The sequence below is a fragment of the Macaca fascicularis genome, chromosome 17 (assembly GCF_037993035.2).
Source record: "Macaca fascicularis isolate 582-1 chromosome 17, T2T-MFA8v1.1".
Classification (NCBI taxonomy): domain Eukaryota; kingdom Metazoa; phylum Chordata; class Mammalia; order Primates; family Cercopithecidae; genus Macaca; species Macaca fascicularis.
Genome location: NC_088391.1, coordinates 8,873,598 through 8,891,938, shown reverse-complemented (window position 1 = coordinate 8,891,938; position 18,341 = coordinate 8,873,598). Strand labels below are relative to the sequence as shown.

Here is an 18,341-nt window from a genome sequence, read left to right as displayed (position 1 = left end):
ATTGGAATAGTTTCAGAAGGAATGGTACCAGCTCCTCCTTGTACCTCTAGTAGAATTCGGCTGTGAATCCATCTGGTCCTGGACTTTTTTTGGTTGGTAGGCTATTAATTATTGCCTCAATTTCAGAGCCTGCTATTGGTCTATTCAGGGATTCAACTTCTTCCTGGTTTAGTCAAGGATCTAGAACTAGAAATACCATTTGACCCAGGCATCCCATTACTGGGTATATACCCAAAGGACTATAAATCATGCTTCTATAAAGACACATGCACACATATGTTTATTGTGGCACTATTCACAACAGCAAAGACTTGGAACCAACCCAAACATCCATCACCAAACATCCGTCTTAATGACAGACTGGGTTAAGGAAATGTGGCATATATACACCATGGAATACTATGCAGCCATAAAAAAGGATGAGTTCATGTCCTTTGTAGGGACATGGATGAAGCTGGAAACCATCATTCTCAGCAAACTATCGCAAGAACAGAAAACCAAACACCGCATGTTCTCACTCATAGGTGGGAACTGAACAATGAGAACACTTGGACACAGGAAGGGGAACATCACACACTGGGGCCTATTGTGGGGAGAGGTGAGGGGGGAGGGATAGCATTAGGAGATATACCTAATGTAAATGACAAGTTAATGGGTGCAGCACACCAACATGGCACACGTATACATATGTAACAAACCTGCATGTTGTGCACATGTACCCTAGAACTTAAAAGTATAATAAAAATTTTAAAAAACCTGCCTATTGTCAGGCCTCTCAGAATGCCTTCACAATGACCACCATCCATTCAAAGCAGAGGCAAAGAAGGTGCTGGAATGTGCCAGCTTCTGCTTTGGATCATTGTTCTGTCATCTTGTGGCTACATGGTAACTCACTAATCTCATCTGTGTCCTTATGAGCATTCTAATGGACCTAAAAATAGAGGCTTGTAGCTTTGTTGGGAGGACCAAAGATATATATATAAAAAACACACTTATTCCATGGGAGGTTATTAAATAAATGGAGTATGTATTATGTCACTGCATTAAAAAAATATATGTTCAGATTCATTGCTATGTACCTGGTTCATTGGGCCACAGAAAGGAGTAATGCCCAGAGATGTAAGAATGAGTTTTGCTGCTGTTTGCTTTTATGTGTTCCTAACAGCATCTGGTGCAGAGTGCTCTGTGCCTGCAACTAAACTTTTGCAACTGGGAAGATCCTCCACTGGTACCTCACCATTCACCTGCCCACTCTCAGCCCCAGCTTACAGCTGCCCCACATCCACCTACCCTCTGGTTTTGCCCTACTCCCCTCTCCAGGAACTTGCACAGCCCCTCCATACAAGAGAAATATTTAGTCTCTGTTCTAGAAACCAAATCCCTACATAGTAAGGGACTGGTGAAAGTGTCTGAGTCAGAATTGCATCTTTAAAAGAGCTAGCTACAATCAGATAAGAAAAGAATTGTTACAATGGGCCATCTACCAGAACATGGAAATAGTTTCATCTTCAAAACTCGAATGGCAATACTATTGCTTTTCAACACTACCTCCATGGAGCAAATTCCTACAGAGCAGATTCTGTGTTCAACGGAGCCTCACAAGACACAGAAGTACTTTGGTGCAGACTATGTCCTAGGTTAACAATACTAGCTCAGTTTTTGTGAGGAAGAAGCATGTTTGCAAGATATCGGTATCATTACTAGAGAATAACAACAGACGAAAATGTGCCTGGTTCACATGTGCTAAAGTCAGTATGGAGTTCCCTACTTCCTTGTGTCCAAGATCACGGCTGCACTTTCTCTGCCTGTGCCTCGCTTACAGCACTTACCCCTTTCCATCCTTACTGCCCATGGTTATTCCTGTATATGCTTCCTCCTGACTCCTCTCCACCCTACTTTGTTCCCAGGACTTGGCTGCTCTAGAGGGCAGGGTCCTTGTCATTTAGCATCTGCAGATCCCTTTCTGTACCAGAACTTTCATACAACAGACACTCAACAGAACTTTCCCAAGTTCATAGATAAATTCATCATTTCCGATTTGGAGACGGGCAAGCACTGGGATCAAAGCCCTTTTTGTTCTTGCCCCTCTCCAGTTGCTGGGCCAGCACCACTTCCCCAAAGGACTTCCAAGCCCCTCTCTGGCCCACAGAAACCTGTGTGGGGCCCTCGACCATAATGCTGGTGGCTGAGCACTCATCACTGTCCACAGGAGCTCTGCTGCCAAAACTAGGTCCATTCACTCACCCTGTGTACATTAAGCATTGATGTGGTGGCAGAAGTGGCTGGGGTTGTAGGAACAAAGAAATGCCAAGACAAGAATCCTACTGCAGCAAAGGGTCTGTGAGTCCACGCTGATCTCCATGGCCTCACTGGCTGCACCATGGCAGGTACGAGATGTTGGAGAAGTCCCTCTAGAGAGCAGCCTGAGGTCCTCCTTTGCTCTGCAGCACCTGCTCATCAAGAACTGGACACCTGTGCTCCTCTGAATTCCTATACATTTTATTTATTCCCTTCCCATGATCCTGATCACTTTCCACCTTGTACAACTATTCGCTACAGGCTTGTCTTTTCTTCTGTACTGAGCTTCCAGCTCCTTCAGACGAGGATCCCAGCCCAGTTCACCTCCATATCCTTCACAACACCCAGCAAAGGACCTCACCACAGCAGGTTCTCAGTTTGTATTTGCTGAAAGAAACATGCTTGTTTAGTTGGCATCAGAAATTAAAACCCATCACATTCTAGAAAACTATTATTGATTTAAATTTTTCTGGCAAGTTAAACTAACATGCTAAAATATTGTATTGGGCAATTTCTGACGATACAGATAGTCTAGAAACTACAAAGTGTTGCTTTTCAGTAAACAAAAGATCCACGTTTTCTTCTCACTTTTGCCGGCTTTGTTGTGAAGGTAAGAAATCCCATACTTCAAGGATCTATGTTACAAACATTCATTTAAAGACCAGAATTGTAAAAAGGTTTGTCCATTATATAAATAAGCATTTCATGAATACAACTACTCATTGGGAGTATTTTGAATATATAATACTATACAGAGGATGCTGCAGGACAAGATTTTCTTTTTTTTTTTTTTTTTTTTTTTTGAGACAGAGTCTCGCTCTGTCGCCCAGGCTGGAGTGCAGTGGCCGCATCTCAGCTCACTGCAAGCTCCGCCTCCCGGGTCTACGCCATTCTCCTGCCTCAGCCTCCCGAGTAGCTGGGACTACAGGCGCCCGCCACCTCACCCGGCTAGTTTTTTGTATTTTTTTAGTAGAGACGGGGTTTCACCATATTAGCCAGGCTGGTCTCGATCTCCTGACCTTGTGATCCGCCCATCTCGGCCTCCCAAAGTGCTGGGATTACAGGCTTGAGCCACCGCGCCCGGCCTAGATTTTCAAACTCAAATCAATTTAATAAGTCACGGCTGGTATTTTCTTTTTAATGAGACTATATAAAAACTATCAGTGTATTACACTTTCATGGATGAGAATTATTTTCTGAAATATTTTTCAGTTAATGCATGTACATGCATGTACGTGTGCACACATACATGTGCGTGCCCATATATCCTTTCTGAGTTGCAGACAGAAAATGTCAAAGCCACATTGTAGAATTATTTGTCATTATTTTGGGCTGGCAGGAACCAAACCAACTTCCTACTTTTGGGTAATTCTGTGTGGTCAGTCCTGGTGGAGGCAAGAAACTATACTCCATAAAAGTAGCAAAATGTGGGAGCTCCTCACCCTTTCTTTCCCCCGGGAAGGTGAGCCAGTGTTGGCTAAATGGGTGCTCTTACTTGGGCCTTTGAATCTGAAACACATGATACGAAGACCATGATGATGGTGAGACTAGATGAGAGACAGCACCTGTGGGCAGCAGCTGCAACCAAGAATGGCAGCAGAGCCATCCATGGAGGCTGTGCCAGGGCCACAGGAGCACCCTGCCTAGTTTGTTCTCACTGCCCATGCCCAGCGCTCCCTTGCTCTTGTCCATCACCCAGGTATCCCATGGCCTTCCTTTTCTGCACAAAGTAACCACAGAAGACTGCTGCTCACAACCAAAAATATCATGCTAAGGAGTCTGGCCCCTATTCTGTAGGAAATGGGAAAACACTGCATATTTTTAAACAAGAAGAATGACATCTGGTGAGACAGTACTAGGTATGTTGAATTAGAGACCAGAAACAGTTGGGGCAGAATAAATAGCTGGCCCAGACCAGGACTTGAATTAGGACACAAAGTGTTCAACAGGAATCCCACTTATATGCCTGAACTACATTTAAAAGGGGCAGACATGTATAGGAGACGGAATTCAAGACTGTAAGCTGAAAAGATCCAGTGAGGCTAGCACAGACTAAGCGCATGGACTCCCTGGACTTGAATCCAGACTTACCAGCTGGATGCACTTGAGCTGGTTACTTGATCTATCTGTGCCTCAGTTCTGCCATCTGTAAAATGGGAACAATGATAGTACTTTACTCACAGAGTTGCTTCATGAAAACTAAATCAATTAATTTATGTAAAAGGCTTAGAAGTGTTAGGCACACAGTAAGCAGCATATAACTGTTTCTTAAATTAAAACATTAAAAAAAAAATGTCCCATCCATTCCAATCTCTGTAGCAAAGCTGTTGCTTCTGGTCTAACTTGGGGACTGAACTCCCAGTGTGTTGCTCTTCTTGACCTATTTTAACTGTACTTTTAGTTGTTTATAGTTCTGTAGGGAAAGGCTTTCACAATAGGGTTGGTGCGCAATTGGAGTCTCATTGTTCTCACTGCCCATGCAGTATCTTACGTTGGTATTCACGAATGTATTCACTGCTAAAGTTCAAAGGTGCTCTATTACCTAGCATCGCTGGGGAACTAAGTGCACCAGATAAACTGATTTTCTAGCAACTGAAGCATATTTAAGAGCCAATGCACTTTAAAGTTTGAATTATGTTGAGAGAGAGCTTGTAAAATGTACTGTAGAATTCTCTAATTTCTGAAAGAGTGCATCAAAAGTAATCTAATATTTTCATGGTGACTTAAGGCGATCATTTTGAACATTGGTCACTGAACTCAGGCTGTAATAGCATGATGATCTAATGGAGGGGTTAACCACTATGATTTAAGGATCTGTTAGCTCCTAAACTATTTGCTCAAATATGACTGTATGAAGCCCTTGCATCTCACTTTTTACTTTAATTTTCTCTGCATCTGCCCCTGCTATTAACTATTACATCCTGCAACTATCACTACCTTCAGCTTCAAAACAGAACTTTTCCTATTTTCTTATCATCTGGAACCACTTTGTAATAGATAATCAAATTCTGTAGAAAGCATGTAGTATATAGTATATATGCGTATATAGTGTATCAATTGTGGTATAAGCAGGGTATAAGCAGGTATAAGCAGAAACACCAGCCAAGAGCAGAAAACATATACTGTACATTTTGGGAAATCCACTTAGCCTACCGTCTAAAAACTGTTTCCAGATGTTTACTATTAAGACAGCTGAGGTTGCCAAAAGAACACAGTCATTTTGCTGAGTGATGAATGACAGCTGAAGTGAAGGAAGGTAGGCTCTCCCTAAGCTCCAGACATATGTGTAATACAGCCCACTCAATATCTTCATTCATTTCCTATAACTGCTGTAACAAATTACCACAACTTACTGGATCAAGACAACACAAATTTATTATCTTGCAGTTCTGGAGGTCAGAAGTTCAAGATGGGTCTTAAAAAACAAAAGTCACGGCATTGGCAGGGCCGCATTCTTTCTGGACACTCCAGGAAGAATCCATTTCCATGCCTCTTCCAGCTAGAAGCTGGAGAAACGTATGTCACAAAATGTGAGATACAGAGGCTACCTGCATGCTTAGCTGTGGCCCCTTCCTTCAACTTCAAAGCACGTCATTCCAGCTTCTGTTTTGATCATCACATCTTCTCCTCTGACTGTGACATTCCTGCCTCCCTCTTACAAGGATCCTTGTGATTTCATTGGACCTACTCAGATAACCCAGGATAATCTCTCCAACTCAATATCCTTAATCACATGTGCAAAGTCCCTTTTGCCACATGAGGGAACCTACTCACAGGTTTCAGGGACTGGGATATGGACATTTTGTGGGGGGCCACTGTTCTGCCTGCCACATTTGCATAGATGTTGAACAGATTTCAATCTTAACTTGCACAAAGCTAAGCTGCTGATATTTCTGCTCACTCCCACCACCTCTGTCCAAACCTGCTCTACCAATATCTGCCTGCGTCTCAGTTGATGGCAAGCTCATCCTTCCATTCGCTCAGGGCAAACAGCCTGGAGTCACCCTTGACTCCTCCTTTTCTCTCACATTCCACATGCAACCTGTCATCACGTTCTGTCAGGTATCTTTTTAAAAACAGATCAGCATCTGACTACTTCTCCCAACCTCCACAGCCACCATCATCAAAGCTACCATCTTTCCTCAGTGAGATCCCTGGAACGATGTCCCAGATTCCATCCTGTGGTTTATAATGAACCCTATAGCTAGAAGGACCTTTTTAAAAATGGAAATTAGATCATATCACTCCTCTCTTCAAGCCCCTCCAGTGGCTCTTCATCTCACTAAGAATAAAAGCCAAAGTTCTTATGAGAAGGATCCCAGCAAAAAAGGCAAGAAAGAGTAGTTTTCCAGGAACTGAATGCTGCTCAGTGTGGCCTGAATAATGACTGTGAGAGGCAATGACAGATAAGCATGTGCATATGGGCAAGGGCTGGCACCCTCCCTACATTAAATAGCCTGATCCTATCCTAAGGACTGGAGAAAACTGCTGACAAGTGTTCAGCAGAACCAGGGAACAACCATCTCTGTACTTTGGGAACAGAGCTCTGGCTGCAGCCTGAGGACAGGTTAGAGTGGGCCCAGCAGAAGGAGACTGGGAGGCTATTGGAGGTATGCAGTAGTAAAGAGAAGACAATGGCAGCAGAGGGAAAGGAGAGTGAAAATATTTGTGGCTATTTAGGAGGCAGAAGTGGCAAAACTTGGTGATGGCTCAGATGTGAGGTCAAGGATGACATCCAGGTCCTGACTTCAGTGAATGGACCTGATATGTTTAAAGTGCTAAAAGAAAAGCACTGTTGGCCGGGCACAGTGGCTCATGCTTGTAATCCTAACACTTTGGGAGGCCGAGGCGGGTGGATCACCTGAGATCAGGAGTTCGAGACCAGCCCGGCCAACATGGCAAAGCCCTGCTCTACCAAAAATATAAAAAATTACCCGGGTGTAGTGGCATGCACCTATAATCCCAGCTACTTGGGAGGCCGAGGCAGGAGAATTGCTTGAACCCAAGGGGTAGAGGTTACAGTGAGCTAAGATCGCACCACTGCACTCCGGCCTGGGCAACAAGAATGAAACTCCATCTCAATAAAAAAGAAAAAAAATAAAAACACTGTCAACCAAGAATCCTATGGCCAGCAAAACTGTCCTTCAAAAGTGAAAAGAAAATTAAGACATTCCCAGATAAACAAAAGTCAAAGATATTCAGAGTAACCAAGGCATGAAATCCACCTAAGTATCCATCAACAGATAAATTGATACAGAAAATGTGGTAGATATGCACAACAGAAAACTATTCAGCTATTAAAAAGAATGAAATACTGTCATTTGTAACAACACGAATGAACCTGGAGGACATTATGTTAAGTGAAGTAAGCCACACACATAAAGACAAATACCACATCATGTCACTCATATATGGAATCTAAAAAAGTTGGTCTCATAGCAATAGAGAGTAAAATAGTGGTTACCAGAGGCTTGGGGGGATGGGACAGAAGAGGATGAGGAGAAGCTAGTCAATGGGTACAAAGTTACAGTTAGGAGGAATAAGTTCTGGTGTCCTATTGTACAGTAGGATGACTATAGTTAACAATAATATAATGTATATTACAAAATAGCTAGAAGAGAGAATTTTGAATCTTCTCACTACAAAGAAATGATAAATATTTATGACTGATTTGCTAATTGTCCTGATTTGATCATTACACAATTATGCACATACTGAAATATCACATGGTACCCTAAATATGTGTATTTGTCAATTAAAAGTAAAACTTTCAAGAATTAAATAAATAAATGTAAGCCCTGTGGAAACCACAAAAAAATCAACTATAGAATATACATAAATGAAAATGAGAAGGAACGAAACTAAAATATTTCACTACAAAGAAAATCAACCAAGCAAAAAGAAGATAGTAACACATGGTACAAAAATAGACACATAAACCAATGGAATAGAATACAGAATCCAGAAATAAAGCCACACATGTACAGCCATCTGATCTTCAACGAAGTCAATGCGATAAGCAATGGGGAAAGGAATCTTTATTCAATAAATGATGCTGGGATAGCTGGCTAACCATATGCAAAAGAATGAAACTGGACCCCTACCTTTCTCCAGATAAAATTAACTCAAGATGGATTAAAGATTTAAACATAAGACCTCAAACTATAAGAATCATAAAGAAAATCTAGGAAACACCCTTCCCTCAAGAGGGACCTAATTAAACGAAAGAGCTTCTGCACAGTAAAAGAAACTATCAATAGACGATGCACAGGAGAATAACGAAATAACGGGCATGGGCAAAGATGTAAAGAAACTGAAACACTTGTGCATTGTTGGTAGGATTATAAAATGGTACAGCTGCTAGGGAAAACGGTATGGCAATTCCTCAAAAAATAAAATAAAATTAGAATCACCATCTGATCCAGCAATCCTACTTCTAGGTATACAGAGAAAGAACTGAAATCAGAATCTCAAAGAGATATTGGTATACTTGTGTTTACAGCAGCATTGGTCACAATAGCTAAAATGTGAAATCAACCAAAATATCTCTCTATGGATAAATGGATAAACAAATATGATATATACATGCAACGAAATATTATTCAGCCTTTAAAAAGAAGAAAATTCTGACACATCCTGCAACGTGGAACTTTGAGGACATGACACTGAGAGAAAAAAAATCAACAGAAAAGCAAATACTGGTGGTGACAACAAATACTGTATGATTCCACTTACATAAGGTACCTAGAGTCATCAAATTCACTGAAAGTAAAATGGTCATTGCCAGGGGCTGTGGGGAGAGAAGAAAAGTTGTTTAACAGGGACAGTTTCGGTCTTGCAAGATGAAAGAGTTCTGAAGACGGATGTGCTGATGGTTGCTCAACAATGTGAATGGAGTTAATGCCACTAAACTGTACGCTTAAAAATGGGGAAGGCAGAAAATTTTATGTTATGTGTATTTTACCACAATAAAAAGAAAATTTCAAATATGAGCAACTAGGACTGGATTGTCCAAAGGCCCAGGGGAGCTTGCGAGGGATGGCCAAACTGAGTCTTACAAATGGTCAGGCAAAACCCAAGCTGTTGGAAGTGGCCGTGAACCACTGAAAATACAATTATTAAGGAAACAGTCATTAGTGCCTTCCCGGAAGTATGCAAGTGTGAGATATGTTCACTGTGAAATCTCCCTACTTCTAGTCCGTGTGCAGCCATCAAAACCATCTCTCCTCATCCCCCACCAGCTGGAAAAGGCTGCTCAGACTACGCCAGTCCTAGTTCCCTCCTTCACCTCCTCCTCCCTCCGGCAGTCCTCATATCTGCTGTCTTTTGGCTCTGAAACCAAACAGTAACATCAACTTGCCACCATGGAAAAAATATTTGTTGAAATAGCAATGTCTTTCTTTCTTCTATTTTCCCTTTCTCCGTCAACCTCCCCCAAGCAGCCTCCGTGATTCCCAGTCCCTAGGGAGCTTTGTGACTGCAGAGGAGGAACTGCTGGTAAGACACTTCCCTTCCTGGTTTTGGTTTCCAAATGCTTAAGCCCATGGAGGGGAAAAAAAGTTTCAGGCAAGAAGAGGTGTCACTGTGGGAACTATAGAGAAGAGAAGGGAGATTGAGAGAGTCCCCCAGAGTAAATTTCCCAGGCCCACAAAGGAGCGGACTGTAGTTCCTAGAGGTAGGCAGGATCTGTGCTGGCTGCTCTCAAAGCCAGCTGAGCCTAGAAAGGGAGGAGTAGCTTCAGCCAAGCCTAGGCTGGGCTCCAGGACTGCACGAGTTCCCAGGTATAAAGACAGAATCACACTGGCTGATCCTAAGAAACCCTTGACATCTCAGAGGTAACTGCTGTAGATCTGAGACACAGGACCAGAGGGATGTCCCTACTGCCTGGGTGCTGCCTCCAACCCAGGACCTTTACACAAAGGGGAAGGAGGGAAAAAGTGGTAAAAAGTAGCCAGGTTTAAAGCTCCTGCTGGCCCAGAGCAGGAAAAAAGGCTCACAGTCGAAATTAAATCAATTTTTTTTAAAAACTGAAGAGACAAACCGAAGTTTCATAACTGGTATACAACCTCGATGGAAAGAAAATAAAGAAAACAGCTGGGACAGGGAGGACAAGTCTAACCTACACACATGTGACCCTGTGATGTTTATTCACATTCTATCCCACATGGTCAAGAGCAGCACAGACCCTAACTGCATACCTTAACATAGCAGCAGTCTTAAATGAGCAAAAATTCTTAAAAGTCTAGCCCTCAAGCATGCACTGGGTCACCTGCCTCATCTTGTTCCTCTGCCCAGCAGCAGCAGCTTGTAAATACGCGAATGTGATCATGACAGTTCTCCACTAAGCAGTTCCCTCTTGCTCTTAGAGCAAAATGCACACTCTTGAGCAACCGTAAAAGTCCTTCACTCTCCAACCAGGACTGAACTTGCCAATACCATCCCCCCATCCTCTCACATGGACTCAGTCTCTAATCACATAGAAAAGAGTCACTCCAGGCCAGGTGCAGTGGCTCAGGCCAATAATCCCAGCACTCTGGGAGGCCAAGGCGGGCAGATCACGAGGCCAGGAGATTGAGACCATCCTGGCTAACACGGTGAAACCCCGTCTCTACTAAAAATACAAAAAATTAGCCGGGCATGGTGACAGGCGCCTGTAGTCCCAGCTACTCGGGAGGCTGAGACAGGAGAATGGTGTGAACCCGGGAGGCGGAGCTTGCAGTGAGCCTAGATCGCGCCACTGCACTCCAGCCTGGGAGACAGAGCGAGACTCCGTCTCAAAAAAAAAAGAAAAGAGTCAGTTCATAAACATACCAGCTCCTTCCAGAGTCCCAGGCCTCCAACATCTCCCTGGCTTGTAATTCCCCACACCTCCAACCCACCTTGTGCCTGGCACACAGTAGTTCGTAGACACATGTTAAACGAGTGACTCACTCAGTGAAGCCCCAATCCACAAGACATCTTCCTGCCAGTTCACAACACCTCCCAGGCAGCAGAAGATTCCAGTACCTCCTCCCATACAAGCCCTGGTTAGGAAAGTAGAGTAGGGAGCCAAGGGGCCAGGCACACAGGTCAAATCTGACCCCGATAGGCATTTTATTTGACCCTCACAATGTCATGATTTAAACTTATTATCAATATGCACAAATCAGGGAATTCTGCAAAAAAACAACCCGAGGCCTGTCTTAAGTCAGAGAATGAGACAACCTGGCATACGTGGCCCTGCAATCCCACACAGCAGCTGGCTCTCTAGAGAGCTGCATGGGCTTCCCTGTTCACCCCATCCTCACCCCTCATACTGTCTCCCCAGCAGAAGACATGAGGGGGCTGCCATCCACCCTCGTCCTCCCAGCCAGCCTCCTGTGGGCCCTGTGGACACCTGTAGAGAGGACTGCTGGAGCAGACGACCCAACCCTCATCAAACTGTGACCCAGCTTCACAGACTCCTCCATTCCCATCCTCAACAGGTCAAATCTAAGCATCTTCACACCTGTGACCTCCTCCTTCTTAGAGTTTGCTGAGGGATAATTTTCTGGGCTTGGGAAGTTGGCAAGGGACTTTGTTAATGAGGCCAATTTTGTATTCAGTGTCTTGGCTGTATGTCTGAACTATATATGCTCCCCTAAAATTTCCTCATACATGTATCCCTTATCTAAAAAGGGGTCACTATCTTGGCCCCATTTTCATAGCTCCTTTCACTGAGTGAGTCTTGGGCAAGATGAGAATTCATCTGCAAATGCCCAAATTACTAAGCAACCATTTTCCCCAGCCTGCCTGGACTCTGTGGCTCTTTCATATATCAACAGCTGACACGTGTGTAGATTCTCAGCTCCCAGCACTCCACCAGCTTCACAAATTTTATAAAGCATGCCCAACAGAGCATCTTAAGTTACCAGGAATCAATAAAAATCTCCCTCAGCAGACAGGTCTAAGCCAATGAAACTGTTGACAAGAAAGCATTTGCATCTCTTGATTAGGAGCTAGTCCAAAACCAATTGACTCAAAGTACAGCCAAGTTGGTTTACAAACAATTGCCTTTGATTACAAGGAAAGCTAAATGAGCAACATCTTCCTGCTGGAAAGAGGCTTATTCTCATATTAAACTAATATTTTAGACATGAGCTTCCATCACTTCAAGCTACATTAAATTCAGGGGGGAAACAGAATTTTATTTCCCCCCTGAATTATTCAAAACCTTCTGTAATTTTTAGTAGACATAAATATACTCCCCTTTAATAAAAATGCTCCCTCTGAAGAATGCCTCAGGTCTTTGTCTACTCCAAAGGCAACTCTTTGAATATCTGATAATTAATGGACTTTTAACATTTTCGTGTTAAAAGGGATAATTACATTTTTGAAATAACTGTCTATATTCAGTGAACACTTTGTACACTCGGTTTACTAAAAGCTTCGTTAGTGGCACTATACATTTAGATTTCATTGTTCTTCCTGATCTGTTGGCTCACAAATCCATTTCTCTAGTTTTCTGTTTTCTCCAAAATGAATTAATAACTTCTCTAGTAGTACAGTAGGGGTAGAAATGGAAAGGTAAAGTGATTCCTAAAAGATTATCACTAATGAGTATGACACTTTTGCTTTACAACACATCTGTACAAAATGAATTCCCCGGGAACAAACAGATTTTCAGAAGCACAAAGACGTGATGACATAGCCAGGTAGGTGCATATGTCATTGCCACTTTGCAACTAGAAAAGTTAAAGACTAGCTGAGCTCAAGTCTTGGACATCATGAAATTCTCCATTATTCTTGCTGCGGTATCCTCACACCCCTAATGTAACATAATCCATATACATCCTCACTTTTGCCCCTCCAGTCCCAGAAACAGAAGTTCCCTATACATGGATTCTTACGCTATTTCTTCCTGTCTCTATCCTAATTGCTAATTCTTTCACCTTCTCAACATTGGCTGTAAAATGAGATCACTTTTTCATTTTAAACAATTCTGCTACCTGGGTCCCTCCTCCAGACATTCTGACTTCATTGTTTCAAGGTACGGCCTGGGGTTTAGGATTCTCTGTGCACAGCCAAGGTAGAGAGTAATGCAGGATCTATCCCCCTAGCCCAGAAGTCACAAACTCACAACTTGTGTGCCCAAATGGCCCGGTGATATGTGCTTTTTGTTTTTTGGTAAAAAACACAAAAACTTTACCGTTTTAACCATTCTTAAGTGTACAGTTCTGCAGCATTCAAGACATTCACATTGGTCTGCAACGGGATGTGTGCTTTTTATGGAAGCACATGTTATTTTAAACGTGTTTATAATTTGGCACATTTCACATAAAAATCCAGATGTGTGGACTCTGGCAACAGAAAGCTAATATGGTCTCCCAGCAGCAGTCAGCTGGGACAGGATGGTGGTGGCCCCCTCTAGGCAGGGCATGTGTCTCAGGGTTGGCCCCCACCCCAAAGTTGCTTCCAGCCTGGTTCCCACAATCTTTACCTTAGTCTGTCAGCAGGGGCAAGCTTCCTCAAGCCTCAAAGTGTCCTGTCTTTTCATCTCATGTCTCTTTCTAGCTGCCCAACCCCATCTCCTTCCTCTCCCTCATCTCCTATTTATTCCTCAAAGCCCTGATATCCAGCTTTCTCCCCCTCTACTAGGCTGAAACAGCTCTCGTGAAGATCAAAGACTTCATGCTGCCACTGTGCAATGCGACTCGAACTCTCTGTGCTGCACTGGATGTGCTGCATCCTTCTGGACCCTCTGTCCACACCCTCTGTCCACACCCTCTGTGTGTCTCCACTCTTCTCCATCTTTTCACGCAGGGTTGCCTCCTGCCATAGACACGGAAGATTTCCTGCATGCTCAAGGTTCACCACCACCTGCAGGCTGACAAGTCCAGATCCAGCGGACGAGACCAGAGCTCCAGGAGAGTCTGAGGGGTCCAGCTTTGAGTTCCCAGCTCTGTCACTTAAAACTGTGATTTTGGGGCCAATTATTCAGCCTAAGCTCCAATATCTTCATCTATAAACTGGGGATAATAATTCCCACTCCAAAACACCATGGGAGTATGTAACAATGTACACAAAGCTCTAGACTAGAGCATGGCTGTCCAGCCAGCTTTCTGTGAGGATGGAGATGTCCCACATCTGTGCTGTCCAATACAGAAGCCACCAGGTATATATGCAGCTACTGAGCACCTGCAATGTGGCAAGTGTGACCGAAGAATTAAATTCTTAATTTACATGGGACCAGTGGCTCCCCAGCGGACAGCGCAGCTCTGCAGTGATAAACACTGAACACACATCAGCAGACACAGCTATTAATACTGTCACTATTCACAAAGGGAATAGTGATATCAAGCTGCTGCAGCTCAAGCCTCCATCTAAGACTTGGACTCTGCAGGAACAGATCTCAGCCAAACTTGATGCCTGGTCCTGTTAGAGGAGTCTGTGCTCGGGAGAGTAACCCAAAATTCATCAGGGGACACGGTGAACTTTAAGGAATTGTTTTGTCTTAGTTCGTTGCAGCTGGTGAGAAAGCAGGCATGCAGCCACAGTCTCCAGGACACTGGGGGTAGCATCTTTAACACAACCAAGTGGAGTCCCAGCTGCTGGGTTTCCCTCTGGGCTCTGAAGCCAGGAAGCCTGTGCCTACCTAGTGTATGCATCAGGGACTCTGCTCGACACAGCAGGCAAGTTCTTATATCCTGTGTCTGTTAACACCTCTCCATGAATCGCCATCACCCTCAAGACCAACTCTCATCCAGGGGTGTACCAGACACCTCCATATGGATCCCCATAGGCCCCAACAGCTCCCAACTTAGCCTGCCGTCTATGCCCACTCCCAAGGCCCACTCTCCTTCCTGCCCCCATCATCCTAACCCGCCAACGCTGGCCATCCTAGATGCTGCTTTAGACCCAGATAACTTCTCACAATCTTAAGGGAAACTTTGGAAGCCATCATCTCCTATGTTCTGTTTCTATAAACGAAGAAACCAAGTAAGGTCAAGAGAGGTCCATTCATCAGAGTTCTAGAGAGACAGAGATTGAGATTTATTTTAAAGAATTACCTCACACAATTATGGAAGCTGGCAAGTCCAAAAGCTGCAGGGTGGGCCATCAGGCTGGAAAACAGGGAAGAGCTATGCTGCAGTTGGAGTCTGAAAGCTGTCTGCAGGCAGAATTCCCTCTTGCTCAGGAGAGGACTATCCAGGTCTTCAACTGATTGGATGAGGCCCACCTACATTATGGAGGATCAATCTGCTTTACTCAAAATCCTTCAATTTAAATGTTAACCTCATCCAAAAATATCCTCACAGAAATATCCACAATAATCTTTGCCCACATATCTGGGCCCAGCCAAGTTGACACACAAAATTAACCATCACAGAGTTGAAGTGACTTAAACAAGGGCACTGAATTAAAGCCAGGGAAAAACCAAAGATAAAGCTTTTAAAAAAAAAAAAAAAAAAAAAAGTATCATTTCTTCCTTCTTCCTTTGCTAAAATATTTTAAAATATAAGGAACAAATTTTGATAAAATGCATTTATATCTGGAATGAGAATAGACAATGGCTACTTATTAACATCCCCAGTTATAATAATATACCAAATTATCATTTATTGAGTTTCTAAAGACCACACTCTGTGCCAGCTGCTTTCAGTACAGTATCCCATTTAGTCATGACAATGAACCTATGACATTGTGGTGGATTTTTGCAACTACTTTGTGTTCTGCTTTCAAAGAAATAAAACTTTGTGTAGCATGCATATACAGCCAGTTTCAAAGATGTGTCTGAATTGGGATATTTTTCCGTCTAAAAATCAAAATCATAACATTAAGCTCCAATATCTGGGAACATCCATACATATTTCTGGACACTAACATATAGTTCTCTCAAGTTGCTGGTAACAATATCAACTCCAAAAGGTTGACACATGAATCAGCTCTTAGGAATCTTCTCCTAATCTGGGGCATTCTTCAGCCATTCCAAAACAAACAAAAGCCACACATTTGCTAATTTGGGTTTATTCTGTTATTTCAGACAACACAGGCACTACCAAAGTCCACAATCCCTTATCCATTATCCTGAACGCCAAAAGATCTAAAAGCTGAGAGGTTGTTTTTGTAACTCATTTGACAGAAAAACATAAGCCAAATGTATGAAGCTATTTATAGTCTTTTTGAGAAATCCCATTTAGCGTGAATGCCCACGTTTCACTTCAGAAATAACATACTTGATACAGGGCACTGCCCTAGCCCTTCTTTAGGAATGTAATGTTATATACAACACAGGCACAATCTAAAAACCTGAAGTGCAAATTCATGCACAGATTTGGCCCAGAGGGTTTTACAGAAAGTATTGAGGACCTCCTTTATCCTCATTTGACAAATCGGATCATAGGGGTTCAAAAAGAGCCCAAATACAGCTCCATCAGATGTCAGTCCCAGAACGGGTCGTAGGCACACTGATCTTCTTCACGCAGTGACGGAGAGTGCACTGCAAGCTGTGATGCGGCACTGGAAGCCATTAATTCTGTCTTGAGGACCAGGAGTCAGAAGCACTGAGAAGGTGAATGATTTGCTCAAACACATCTGGTCTCATCAAAACCAGATGCAGAAGTCTCATAAAGACCCCTTTTATTGGTACTAGGAAGCAACCAAAACTTCCCCCAGAAGGAAGAAAGGGAAGGAGGGGTAGAGGGAGAGAGGAACAAATTTAGACTCTCATTTTTCCCAAGAGATTCTCAACTGCATGAGATTTCCAAAACCAATGATAATTTAGCACCCTTCCCCTAATTCTTCACATCCTCCCCTCCCCGCCTGCCTGAGCAGAATGCAGACACCACACAGAATTCAGCAAAGTTCACATGAGTGCTCGGCAATCGTCCTTAACTCAAGTGCATCAGGTAGCAGAAACTGGCAAGGAGAACTCCCCTTGTCCCAGGGAGCAAAGAGAAGGGAAAGTGGAATCTGTGGTCAAGTCCACTGAACATGGAGCTGGAGGCCGGTAAAGAAACAAAGTGGGTGAGAAGCCACATAAGCAGAGAGTGGAGAGACAGAATCCAGAGCAAAGCAAGAGAGCACCCAAACAACTGTGAGTGCCGTGCTAATTTGCACCTGCAGTCAGTCCTTCCTGCCTAAGCTGCGATTAAAGGTTAAGATGCTTGGCAGCAGTGATAAAGCAGCCTTTTAGTCTTAGTAGTTGTTAAACTGATTAAGAGTGCTCTAGAGCCCTGGCTCTCAAACTTGAGCAGATGTTAAAACACAGATTGCTGGCTCCATCCCCAGAGTTTCTGGTTCCAAGGGCCTGGGGTGGGAACCAAGAATCTGCATTTCTAACACATTTTCACATGGTGCTGCTGCTCCAGAAAAATGCTAGTCAACAGAAATACAACAAAAGCCATACATGAAATTTTAGATTTTCTAGTAGCCACAATAACAAAATTCCAGTCAAACAAGTGAGATTAATTTTAATAATACATTTCATTGACCCCCCCCCCCAATAAATGTTATTTCAACATATTATCAATATAAAACTATTACTGAGGTATTTTACATTGTTTTTCTCAGATGAAGGCTTCAGAATCCAGTGTGCATCTTACAGTTACAGCACATCACCATCTGGATGAGCCACACTGGAAGTGCACAACAGCCGCACATGGCTTCTGGCCACCGTCCTGGACAGAAGTTACAGAAGATCGTCACTGTACGTGAATGACAATGCATGTAGCAGGAAGATTAGCTTGATGGTCCCGCAAGTGATGGCATATGAGGGAAGTCGGGCCACTCTGGAGCGATGGAGAGGAGAACCTGCCAGGGACCTCTGTGTGAGGAACCACCCACTGCAAGGGTGCCTTCTTCACACCCACCCAAAGGAGATGACAGCCAGCCTGCCTTGGCTTTGCAGGTAAAAATCTGCTGGCTTTAGCTCACTCCCCTTGAATTTTCCTTAAGATTATGTTTTTATGGTAAGATATCCATAACATAAAACTTGCCATTTTAGCCATTTTAAAATGTATTCACTAGTTCAGTGGCAGTAAGTATATTGTTCTGCAACCATCACCACCATCCATCTCCAGAAT

At 43.3% G+C, this 18,341-nt stretch overlaps 1 protein-coding gene across 1 annotated transcript in view; it reads right to left on the bottom strand.

The window, feature by feature from the left end:
- LOC141409003 (uncharacterized) overlaps window positions 1-18,341 on the bottom strand; it is a 208,819-nt gene that overhangs the window by 22,537 nt on the left and 167,941 nt on the right. The gene's annotated exons all lie outside the window — the stretch shown is intronic.